The sequence below is a fragment of the Hesperophylax consimilis genome, chromosome 22 (assembly GCF_061612785.1).
Source record: "Hesperophylax consimilis isolate HC1 chromosome 22, BYU_Hcon_1.0, whole genome shotgun sequence".
NCBI classification, from domain to species: domain Eukaryota; kingdom Metazoa; phylum Arthropoda; class Insecta; order Trichoptera; family Limnephilidae; genus Hesperophylax; species Hesperophylax consimilis.
The window spans coordinates 28,161,932-28,172,823 of NC_142857.1; the positions used below are offsets into that span (position 1 = coordinate 28,161,932).

General features: G+C 32.8%; 1 non-coding gene across 1 annotated transcript; it reads right to left on the reverse strand.

Annotated features, from left to right (window-relative positions):
* Positions 1-849: 849 nt before the first annotated feature.
* Positions 850-922, reverse strand: TRNAS-GGA (transfer RNA serine (anticodon GGA)). The gene has a single exon. It is a non-coding gene; the product is annotated as a tRNA-Ser (tRNA).
* Between the last annotated feature and the right edge of the window lie 9,970 nt (positions 923-10,892).

A 10,892-nucleotide genomic window follows, 5' to 3' on the forward strand; every position in this document is an offset into this window, starting at 1 on the left:
TTTCTGCTTATTATGTGCTTCAATCTTTGTAATTAAGTTTTAAGTTTTGTATATAAATCATTGTTTTACATGTTTGCTTATGTGAATGTGCAAATGTGATTGCTGCAGACACATTAGTCTAGGGATATTTAAAATTGTATTTTTTTTTTATTTTGCAATCCATAATTAATGTTTTTATAAATATCCTGTTTGTGTCTCGAATAAAAAAAAAATAAAAAAAAATACCGATGCGTATATGAAAACTGTATCAAGACTCATAAGAAAAATCGTTACTTTGTACTATCATTTTATTTATTTATTGCATCTCACCATACACAGATCATGTTTTTTCTCATAAAAATCAACCCCACTAGGATTACGTCTGATTATTTATTATTATTTTCATACTAACGATTTTATACTTTTGTGGTATACAGTAATGAATGGTGGAAGCAGACAGAGATGTCCGAGAAAGATATTAGCATTAGCAAAGCATTGCGGGGTATTGCTAGTAAAAATATAAAAATGTAGAATTAAGAAGATTTTCCGTAAAAAATATTTTTATTAAATTAACTCTACCATTGACATTTTTTCGGATTCACTGCCCAAATTCAAACGTGGCATCATGTCAATAATTTAAACTATTCAATGCGGATACAAACAGACACACACACACAAACACTCACACATACATTACACACGTCACACACACACCTATAAACTACACACGTCACCTGGTAATTAAGGAATAAACATACCACTTCGCTGACATTACAAGGAAACATATCATAGGTAACAATTATTTTACAAGCAATAATTATTCGACTGAAACACTCATCCACATTGAAAAATCTCCTGATAAAAGATACATGACGCCAACGGGACTCGAACCCGTGTCCCTTCGATTTCCAGTCGACAGCTCTGACCACTGAGCTATGGCGGCTTATCTCTTATCCGCGAAATAATTCAATATATACTAGTGTTTCATTCAACAATGACTGCTTGTTACATTTTTTCACCTGAAAACAACCAACTTTATTTTATATGAGAAAGGCTTTGTAAGTGCTAACTCTCTCACTAGATGGCGTCGAGACAAATTGTCTACATTTTTAGGTGAAATACTAGAAGTTGTCAAATATTAATTATTATGTTTTTGGTAAACTAATGTTTAAGACAAGATTTTTTATGCATAGCACAAAGGCGTCATGTATCTTTTAACAGGAGATTTTTCAATGTGGATGAGTGTTTCTGGCGAATAATTATTGTTTGTAAAATAATTGTTACCCTTTGTGCTATGCATAAAAAATCTTGTCTTAAACATTAGTTTACCAAAAAAATAATAATTAATATCATATGTACACAAAATGAAGTATCTTAATCTTGTATATTGTTTAATCTCTGTAAATCATGTGCTGTTTGTTTCTATAATATAAAATAAAATAAAAGGTACAAACTTTATAGCTTGTCCAGAGTATTTCATTAGATAATTTTTAGTAGCGTCTACATTGAAAAAACAACATTAAAAAATTAAAGCACAAAAATCGTAAAACCGGCTTATAGCAAAATGCAGTGGTGTATTTTCCATAACAAACGCAGAGGGTCCTTTGAGATTTCTCATAAACTTTTTGTCTTTTCAGATGGTCCCAGCTCCCATCTTCTCCGAGAACTCTCCCGGTCCAGGTAAGTCTCCCTCTGTTATTCCACTTTATCTATTAACATAAATTCTATACACAAAGTTTTTATTTCCATCCCAGTTCTGAGCGCGACCAAACAGTGTTGCTGCAGAAAGAATATCATGTTTTTCTGGTGAAATTTATTTTCTGCAAGGGAATTGTAAATTACGGCTGCAGTTAAAAATGAGAATCGGTTGGAATTATCTGAAAAGTTTGCGTTTCTAACGAAGGAAGATACACAATGCAAATTTTGTGATAAAAAGGTAAATAATTGCCAGTTTAAATAAATGATAATAAAAACAAGCCTTTTTATTATTATGATTACTGTTTTTTTATGAAAATAAGAAATAAATTGGTAAATTTTCAACTTTGAAAACTTTGGTAAAGATTTCGATATTAAATTTTTTAACGATGCAAAGTTTTTTAAAACTCTTTTCTGTCCAAGTTGACGAATTTTTTACAGATAATAACTAACTAACTAACCATCACGCCGTTTCCCCGCAGAAGTAGGCAGAGAGGACGGACCGCCAAACATCTCGGTCTTGGCACACACTCCTTGCCTCATTCACATTCCTACATCTTCTCTTACACTCTGAGATTATTCTGACTCTTGACATGGCCCGACTTGAGTATCTGACTCACTTGATCGTGCCATGTCTTCCTCGGGCGTCCCCGACTTCTGCTACCATTCACATTTGCATCATATATCCTCCTTACACTCCTATCTTCGTTCATTCGCTCTACATGCCCAAACCAAGATAATAATATTTTTTTAAAAGTCATCGATTCGTGCTTATATAGTATTGTATTTATCAAACACTACCAATTTTTCAAAAATTCAACCACTGAGCTATGTCGGCTTATTTCCAACCCGCCAAATGATTCAATATGTACTAGTACCTCAATCAACAATCACTGCTTATTATATTGCTCTCAGTGGTTTCAGAGCACCTGACCGAACATCAATTCCCGTTAGCGGCGTTTATTTTTACTCGTGAGATATTCTCAATTTGAATTGATATTTCGGGCGACTAAATATTGCTTATAATTATTTAATAAATAATATAGCTTCTATCCCCTTTTCAATATATATTAGTTCAATCCTCCTTCTGAGTTTTCTCCAAACGGTTTATCCCCTAGGAATATCCCGACAAATAATCATACCATAACGATATACAACCTTCAAATTATCAAGGGACATTAACAATTCCACGAATCCACAAGCCCAAATGCCTGTTTCCAGTTTGTTTATGGATGAAATACAAATAGACACTATTTCTTGGATTAATCCGAACAATATGGAAATATAACAATTGAACTAAATAATATAACATAATGGCAGATAATAGAAGACGTAGTTATTATTTAACTTTGGGAATCAATTCGGTTGAATCGATCGAGACCGTTTGTTGGTTTAAATCACTGGTCTGTCAATAAATTGGTAATACCAAATGATAACATCTGCGTCTGTAATTATAAGTTGTCGTGGGTGAGTGGGGTGGGTATTCCTAGGGTTAGTTTTGAATTTAAACTTGGAAATATAATAAGCACATACCTTAATACATCCTATACTCTTGAGTTTAAAAGTCACCTCTGGTACAGAGCCTATATTCCTAAAAACTAAACTTTTACGGGTCCGTGCAAAAACGGGCAGTTCGTTTGAATTGTAGTTTTTTTTGTTTTTTTTAAAAATTTATTTAGTGAAAATAAATCACTTTGTTTACACCACCATTTAATTAAAATAATCGAGATTTGTCGAAACCAATGGTTTTCCGATTCGTTCTTCAATTCTTCCTTCTATTTTTCCTTCGATTATTTCTTCGATTATTTCTTTGATTCTTTCTTCGAATCTTTTTTCAATTCTTTCTTCGATTCCATCTTCGATTCTTTCTTCGATTCTTTCTTGTTGTATTACAATTTGAGGTTTTACCCATTACGTTATTCCAAAATGTTCATCCTAGACTTGTAGGAAAGTTTATAGACGTCGCACATAACATAAAAATGGATATATTTATCTAGAATGCATTTAATTCGGATGGAATCTTCCAATCTTTCTTAAAGATGTAATACTTTAACAAAAAAATAGGAATTACGGATATTGAAGGATAAAGGGTCGAATTAGCTCAGTGGTAGAGCTTTACAGGTAATGTTTGAGTCCCGGTAAAGGATGAAGTCATTTATTTATTTGTTTGTTACAAAAATATTACATCATAGATTTAGACTGTCCAACTAGGAAGGTCTCCCGTTCTAGGACAGTCAAATTGACAGTGAATATACTTAATGGTGAAATCACCGATACAATTTATTTTGAGAGATTACAAGAGTGAAAGCGAGGATACGTGTAGCCTTTATATTACTATATTTTAATACATAATAAAATAAACAGTAAAATAATATGAAAATAATAGAAATAAAATAAAAATAAAAGAAAATAAAATAAAAATAAAAATATAAATGAAAAATATAAGAAGTCATGGGTTCATAGATGCGACCGAATCTTTTTCCGATTGCTTTCATTTCAGAGTTGTTTATATTATCTTCATTGACTAAAGTATTACAATTTAAGGTTGTCATGAAATATTTATTAATCCCCTTATTAAGGTTATCAAAAAATATTTTTTGTTTATTTATTTTAGCCATATTTTTACTATACGACCGAATAATGTACCATTAGAATTGCAAGATTTCTTATTTTTAACGTTCTTAACATTTGGGAAGATATTTATTTACGTCCTAGTGGGATTTTAAGTGAAATTAATGTAAGTAATGTAGTTAAAAATTTGTTATGCACGGTTACAATGGTAGAGCAAGTATTGATTTATCGATCCGCGACAGAGTTGACATCGCGTTTGGGTCCCACCCTGACGTAGTGTGTTCAATTCCTCGGCTGGGCTAAGTCCTCCATCACAACACAAGCAATATTTTCCGCTTACTTTGGTGGTAGTAGGAGATTTTGAAATATTGTCAGGTTATTTGTAACCCGGGAATGTTTGTCTTTCTTTAAAATATAAATATTGTATGGCAAAAAAGTATAGTATAGAAAACACACTGAGTTTTAAACAGTGACGGCTTGTGACATTTTAGTGTTCTAGAGTGCTAATATTAAAAAAATGGAATTATTGATCTTGTTGAAATTGAAAATGATTTTCTATTTTGTTTAGAAAATTCGTTTTTTTTATGAAGATTTTCAGGAAATCCGAAAACTGAAATTTACTGAAAATTTTCATAAAAAACCGAATTATCGAAATGAAATAAAAAGTAGTTTTCAGCTACAACAACATTAATAATGCAATTTTTTGTTATATTATCACTCTAGAACACCCAAAAATTACGAGTCGCCACAGTTTTTAAATAAGACAGATTGGAAACTATTTTAATTTAATTTATTTTAATTTTATTTATATATATTATTTTTATATGCCTATGGAGTTTTTACATTGAAATATTAACAAATTTGGATATAAGGGTTATAAAGAATGGTTGAAAAAAATTTCCTTCACTACATTGGTTCAAAACCGAAGAAAAAAAAATTAACTGAAATTATCAGAAATAATATCTTGACATTAAAAAATTGTTTATGGATGTTTTAAACATGGAATTAGTTCCATTAACATGTCGAAATTATTGATATATTAATTTGCTAAGCTATGAAGGCGATGAATTGGCGAGTTTGCTTCCTAATTTGTTTGTGAACGGGGACATTGAAATAGGTCCAAAGTGGGCGCACGCATTGCGATTAAACGTAGCGGTGTTCGAATAACTGAAAACGCTAAACCGCGTACAAATACGCACTGCGTCTGGCGTTCCAAAACCTCTGCGATTAATCGCAGTGCGTGCGCTCACTTATGCCTAGTGTGTCGAGTAAGGAAATATTCAACCGGTGTAATATAAGAGAAATGAAGGTAAACAAAATGTTTAAAAGTTATTTAAAGAGCAATTAAATATAAAATCCACTGTTTCAGAAATTTCATTCAATAGCACCGTTTCTTTTGTGGTGATGTGCTGTGCTAGAACATGTTCTGCCGTGTGGTATCTTGAACAAGTTGTAACAATGACTTTAAAGAATGAATTGCACTCTTAGGAACATTTACGTTAGGTGAGAATTCTGTGTTTGATCTATAGGTATTTCAATGGAAATCGCTACAAATAACTAGCATCAATTGCCTTTGGTGCTTAGCCAAGTTGCATCGATGCTAAACGCGTGCCTTGAACCTTCCTCCCTAGGAAGCTCTTAAACTGCTATGAACTTTTAAAACGTCTTTTTTGTTTTGACTGAGGTTTTAACCTTCCTACACAGTGATGAATTAACCGTGTCACCAACATGGCCAAATGCTGAGTTGGTAAGACTGATATTTATTTCGTACATTAAGTGCTTTAATTTGGAATTTCGGAGAGATGCGTTTGTGCAGATGTCGGCGTATGCGTATGTGATTGTCACCAAAAGTTGATCAAATTCATTACCCGAAAAAAAAGTGAAATTGAAATAGATGTATTTTAAAAGCTCTACACTCTGACACTCATAAAATTTTCTCTGATATTAATATAAAAGTTAGGGTAAAAGCATATATTCATGATTCATGCAATAACCTACACAAAATTTAAAAAAATATTTGCAGATTCCTTTTGCACCTGTCAAAAATCCGCTCACGAAACTAAAATGAACCACACCACTCTACCAAACGCCAGGTGTTGGGTGTTTTTCCACCCTTTGGTGAATAGTGTAAAGTGTCAGCACGTGCAATAACCAACACCACAAAGTGGAAGTGGTAACCTGACAGGCAGCCTCCACCGCAGTAGGCAGCGAAACAACAGCCTTGAATTAAACATTCAGTCGCGCCAAAAACAGCAAACCGCGTGTGCAATTGTTATAAATTGTACACGCTGCGATTTCGTATTGTAAATATGAAATGCTTTTAATTGGGACTTTGTTAGGTGGGGTTAAATTTTAATCACTGATTTTATGTTTTCAAAGCAGAAACGTTGATAGGAATGCAAACATGAAAAATACTATCAATGTAGGAATGAATGTGCCTGTTACTAATAAGGAGTTGTCAAAGAAAATGTTTCTAGTAGATCATGTTAACAGATATTTTTTTCAATTGTTGTTACAGTGACTCATGAATTATTGGTAGAGAAAGGATGAATGCACAAATTAAATAACAAACGAGATCCTTGAGACAGGTATGTGATGGAAAACCCGTAGATAGGACGTAAAGACAACGACCGTATTAAACTATATGAATTTACATAAAAAAATTCAATTTAAAATAGAAATAGGTACAGATAAGAGTTTAAATTTCTTAGATCTAAATTTAACATTAAGAGGTACTAAAATAGAATTTAATATTTTCCGTAAAGATACATACACCGATATTGTTATAGATAATTCATCAAATCTTCCTTTTTCTAAAAAAATCGCGTCCTTCCACTCTATGATTATTAGATTAATTACGTTTCCTTTGTCGGTTCAAAATTATACTTCATCAAACAAATAGAATTTAATAAAGGTTATTCTAATAAATTAATAGATGAAATACTAAACAAAAAAATTCAACATAATATCTTCAAACGGTATATTAATAATAATAATACCTGGATGACTTTTATAGCGCCGTTTTTGTGCAAAAACACCTAAAGGGCGCTGTACAAACTTATAATACATTTCTACAGTGTTATTACTTAACTATTTATGGAGAAAATATACAGTACAATACTTACCTGGTAGGTCACTTGAGATTAACACTTAATTAACATTATCTAATTGTTTATTGGCGAAATTTAGATACAGGGTTTAGGACTTAATTGAAAAATTGAATATAACTGGACTTTCTCTTAGGATTGGTATATTTAATTTAAGGGTACGACAACTTAAAAAGGTAAGTTTTTAGTTTAGACCTGAATTCTGTTGGACTTGTTATGGATCTTAGTTCCGGAGGGAGTTTATTCCAAGCCTTCGGCCCAGATACTCCAAAAGCGCGATCACCAAACTTAGTATTTGGCTTGCGCATAGGTTGCATAGGCATCAGTCTGCCTACAGCTGCTGATGTTGCTGATCTAAGCGTTGACTGCCTCAGACCAGTGTTTTCCGGGAAGCATAGTTCAGAGATGTAGGGTGGGGCCATTTCATTGATGGATTTAAACACCATGCAGCACAGTTTGTACTGGATTCTTTCAGGGCACTTGAGCCAGTGAAGGTTACGAAGGTGTTCTGAAATGTGCGAATATTTTGAAACCCCCGTTATGAGCCGTGCTGCTGCATTAAACACTGATTGAAGTTTGTCAATTTGATATTTTGGAAGGCTGGCATAAATGCCGTTGCAGTAATCGAGACGTGAGACTACGTAAGAGTTGATAAGTAGTTTTGTTGCTTCTGAAGGAAGGTTTCTTCGGACAGACTTGAGTTGTCTTAGGTGAAAAAAACCGGTGCTTACAGTCCTATTAACCCTATTTCTAAAGATAGAAATAAACAATGTCGTAGAATTCTATTTGTTGATAACGATACTTAGGACGGGTTGTTTCGGAGAATTTGAACAATTCATCAAATTTCAACGTTCATTTTAGGGTTCTGTGAAAGTCATATTCAAGTTCTGTTATTATATCATTATAGGCTAGTTGCTTGACAACACTGAAATAATAACAGAAACAACACAGAAAAAAACGTTCACAGGACTTGAAAATTAACTTTGAAATTTGAAGAATTGTTGAAATTCTCAAATTTGACACAACCCGTCCTTAGAAAATTATGAACAATAAAATTCCTGGTACTATTCAACCGGCGTTTTACACTAATAACAAAATGAAGAAATATATTCTAAGTAATAAAGATAGCGATAATAAAACAAAAAAATCAGGAGTTTATAAACTCAATTACAATGATTGCAATTTATTTTAAATAGTTAGAACTAGGGAATGCAATCCCGGTATACCGGGATCCCGAAATACCGAGATCCCGCAGACATTTTGCGCGACTAATCTCGGTCGAAAATTTTGCGGTATCTCGCTGGACTGGCGGGATTACAGAGAAGCTTCTACAACTGCATCGACGTCCAGTTCTTCCACATCGGCTCATTGTGAACCTCAACCATCAAATTTGGCAAAGAAGCATAAAATCACTGACCATTTTTCAAGCGAAAACAAAACCGTCGAAAAGAGGGTATCACGAATGGTGTCTAAAGATAGTTTACCATTCCGAGTTTTCTGTATCTCGTCGGATTTGCGAGATCTTTTTAAAGCCGGGGGTTTTAACTTACCAACATCGTCTAATTCAATCAAATAAATGATCATGAGTTACGGCAAGCCACTAAAAATGATGGTTATTCAATATATTTTAAAGCTGAAAGAGAGCAATTACAGATTTACCCTCACTTACTCTGAATTACTTCGAGTCCGGTGGATTAAAAGGCACATACATTCAATTCACTTACAATGCGCTAATGACTATTGTGCCAACCAGCGTGGAAGCTGAAGGAGCTTTTTCAGCCGCTGGCAACCTTGTGTCCAATATCAGAAGCTGTTTATCAGATGACACAATTAATACTATAACTTTTTTACGAAGCTATTTCCAAAATAATGTTTAATTAAACTTGTGATGCTCATTGTACAAGAATATTGTTTATCGTGTGAACGTTATTATTTAAATTTAAGTTTCAGTTCAGTTTCAGTTCCAGTGCCGGCAATCCGGGCGTTTATTTTATTTTCATTTGTGTACATAGATTTCTTTTACCCACCTCACTAGACAAAGTCTGTTCCAAGGCGGGTATGTTATGTAAATGTATGTCTTATCTTATTCTTTTCCAATTTATGACTTAAACTTTACCTATGTCTAACTAAAGGTATACCTATTAATAAATCATTTAAAATGTCCAAAAGAACTTGTTTAATTATAGGTATAAATTTAAAACTCTAAAAACAAGGTTGGTAGATCGAGGTATTAGGTCTTTATTATAGATAGATAGATTAGATATCTAAGTCCACTCTGCTGGATCCCGTAAATACCTGGATCCAGCGGGACTAATATTGTTCAGTCCCGCAAATACCTGGATTGACATTTTCTTGCGGGATTGAATTCCCTAGTTAGAACCAATAGAAACTTTGAAGTCAGAACTAAAGAACATCTAAGAGATTTAAAGGAAAATAGTGAATCTGAGTTTGCAGATAATCTTTTGAATAACGATCACACTTTTGATAAAAAATCATGTCTTAAAATACTGCACACAGGATATAAAACTGGGCTAGTAAATAATTTAGATATTTAATAAATTAGAAAAAGCAGAATTTTTTTAAAAACCCTCTTATAAATATTTTCCCACTTAACTGGTCTTTCCCGTCTAACAATATTGTAATTCCTAATTCTGAAAAACTCCGCCCACTCAGCCCTCCCCACTCCTTTCACTGTTCAATTGTAATCTATATTTAATTTTTCACTTTAGTATATACTTACTCCTGATGTGGTGAACTTTGTTCATATAACATTGTAGAGGTTATATATATTAAAGTGATGTAAACAAAGTTATTTGTGTTTTAATATTATAAATAATGTCGTCATAAAGTGATAAGCTTTCAGAAGAAATTTTCTTCGAAAAATTAAAAACATATTAAATTAATAACAGAGTGACAGTGTATTTATAGTTAAGATAGAAGAGGGAGAGATAAGATCGACTTTGGTGGGTTGGCGTGTGGGAGGTAGGGAAGAGAGAGAGGGGTGAAAGTAGGTGGAGGAGAGGGGAATATTTGTATTAAAAATAAATGTTGCATCTTTGAAGAAGTAGATAATATTGATAAACTAAACGAAACACGAAACAGAACAAGACACATAATTACATTTTCATACAAATTCACTGCTACGAGTGGTGTTCCCCAGGGGTCACACTTAGGTCCAATCCTGTTTTTATTATTTGTCAATGATGTATTGTATATTTTCAATGATGTTCAAGTGTTAATGTTTGCAGACGACCTGAAATTATTCAAAGCAATCAGAAACATTAACGATTGCCATATATTATCAAATAACTTTTCAAGATTAATTATATGGTGTCGTGATAACCGCTTGCAACTTAACATAAGCAAATGTCAAATTATGAGGTTTTATCGAATAAAGAATCCAATATTTTTTGATTATTCAATTAACAATATGTCGTTAGTATCTCTCTCGGAAATTAATGACTTAGGTATTTGGTTTGACACGAAACTTAACTTTATCAAGCATATTGAAATAATAACCAATAAAGCTTTTTAAAATGT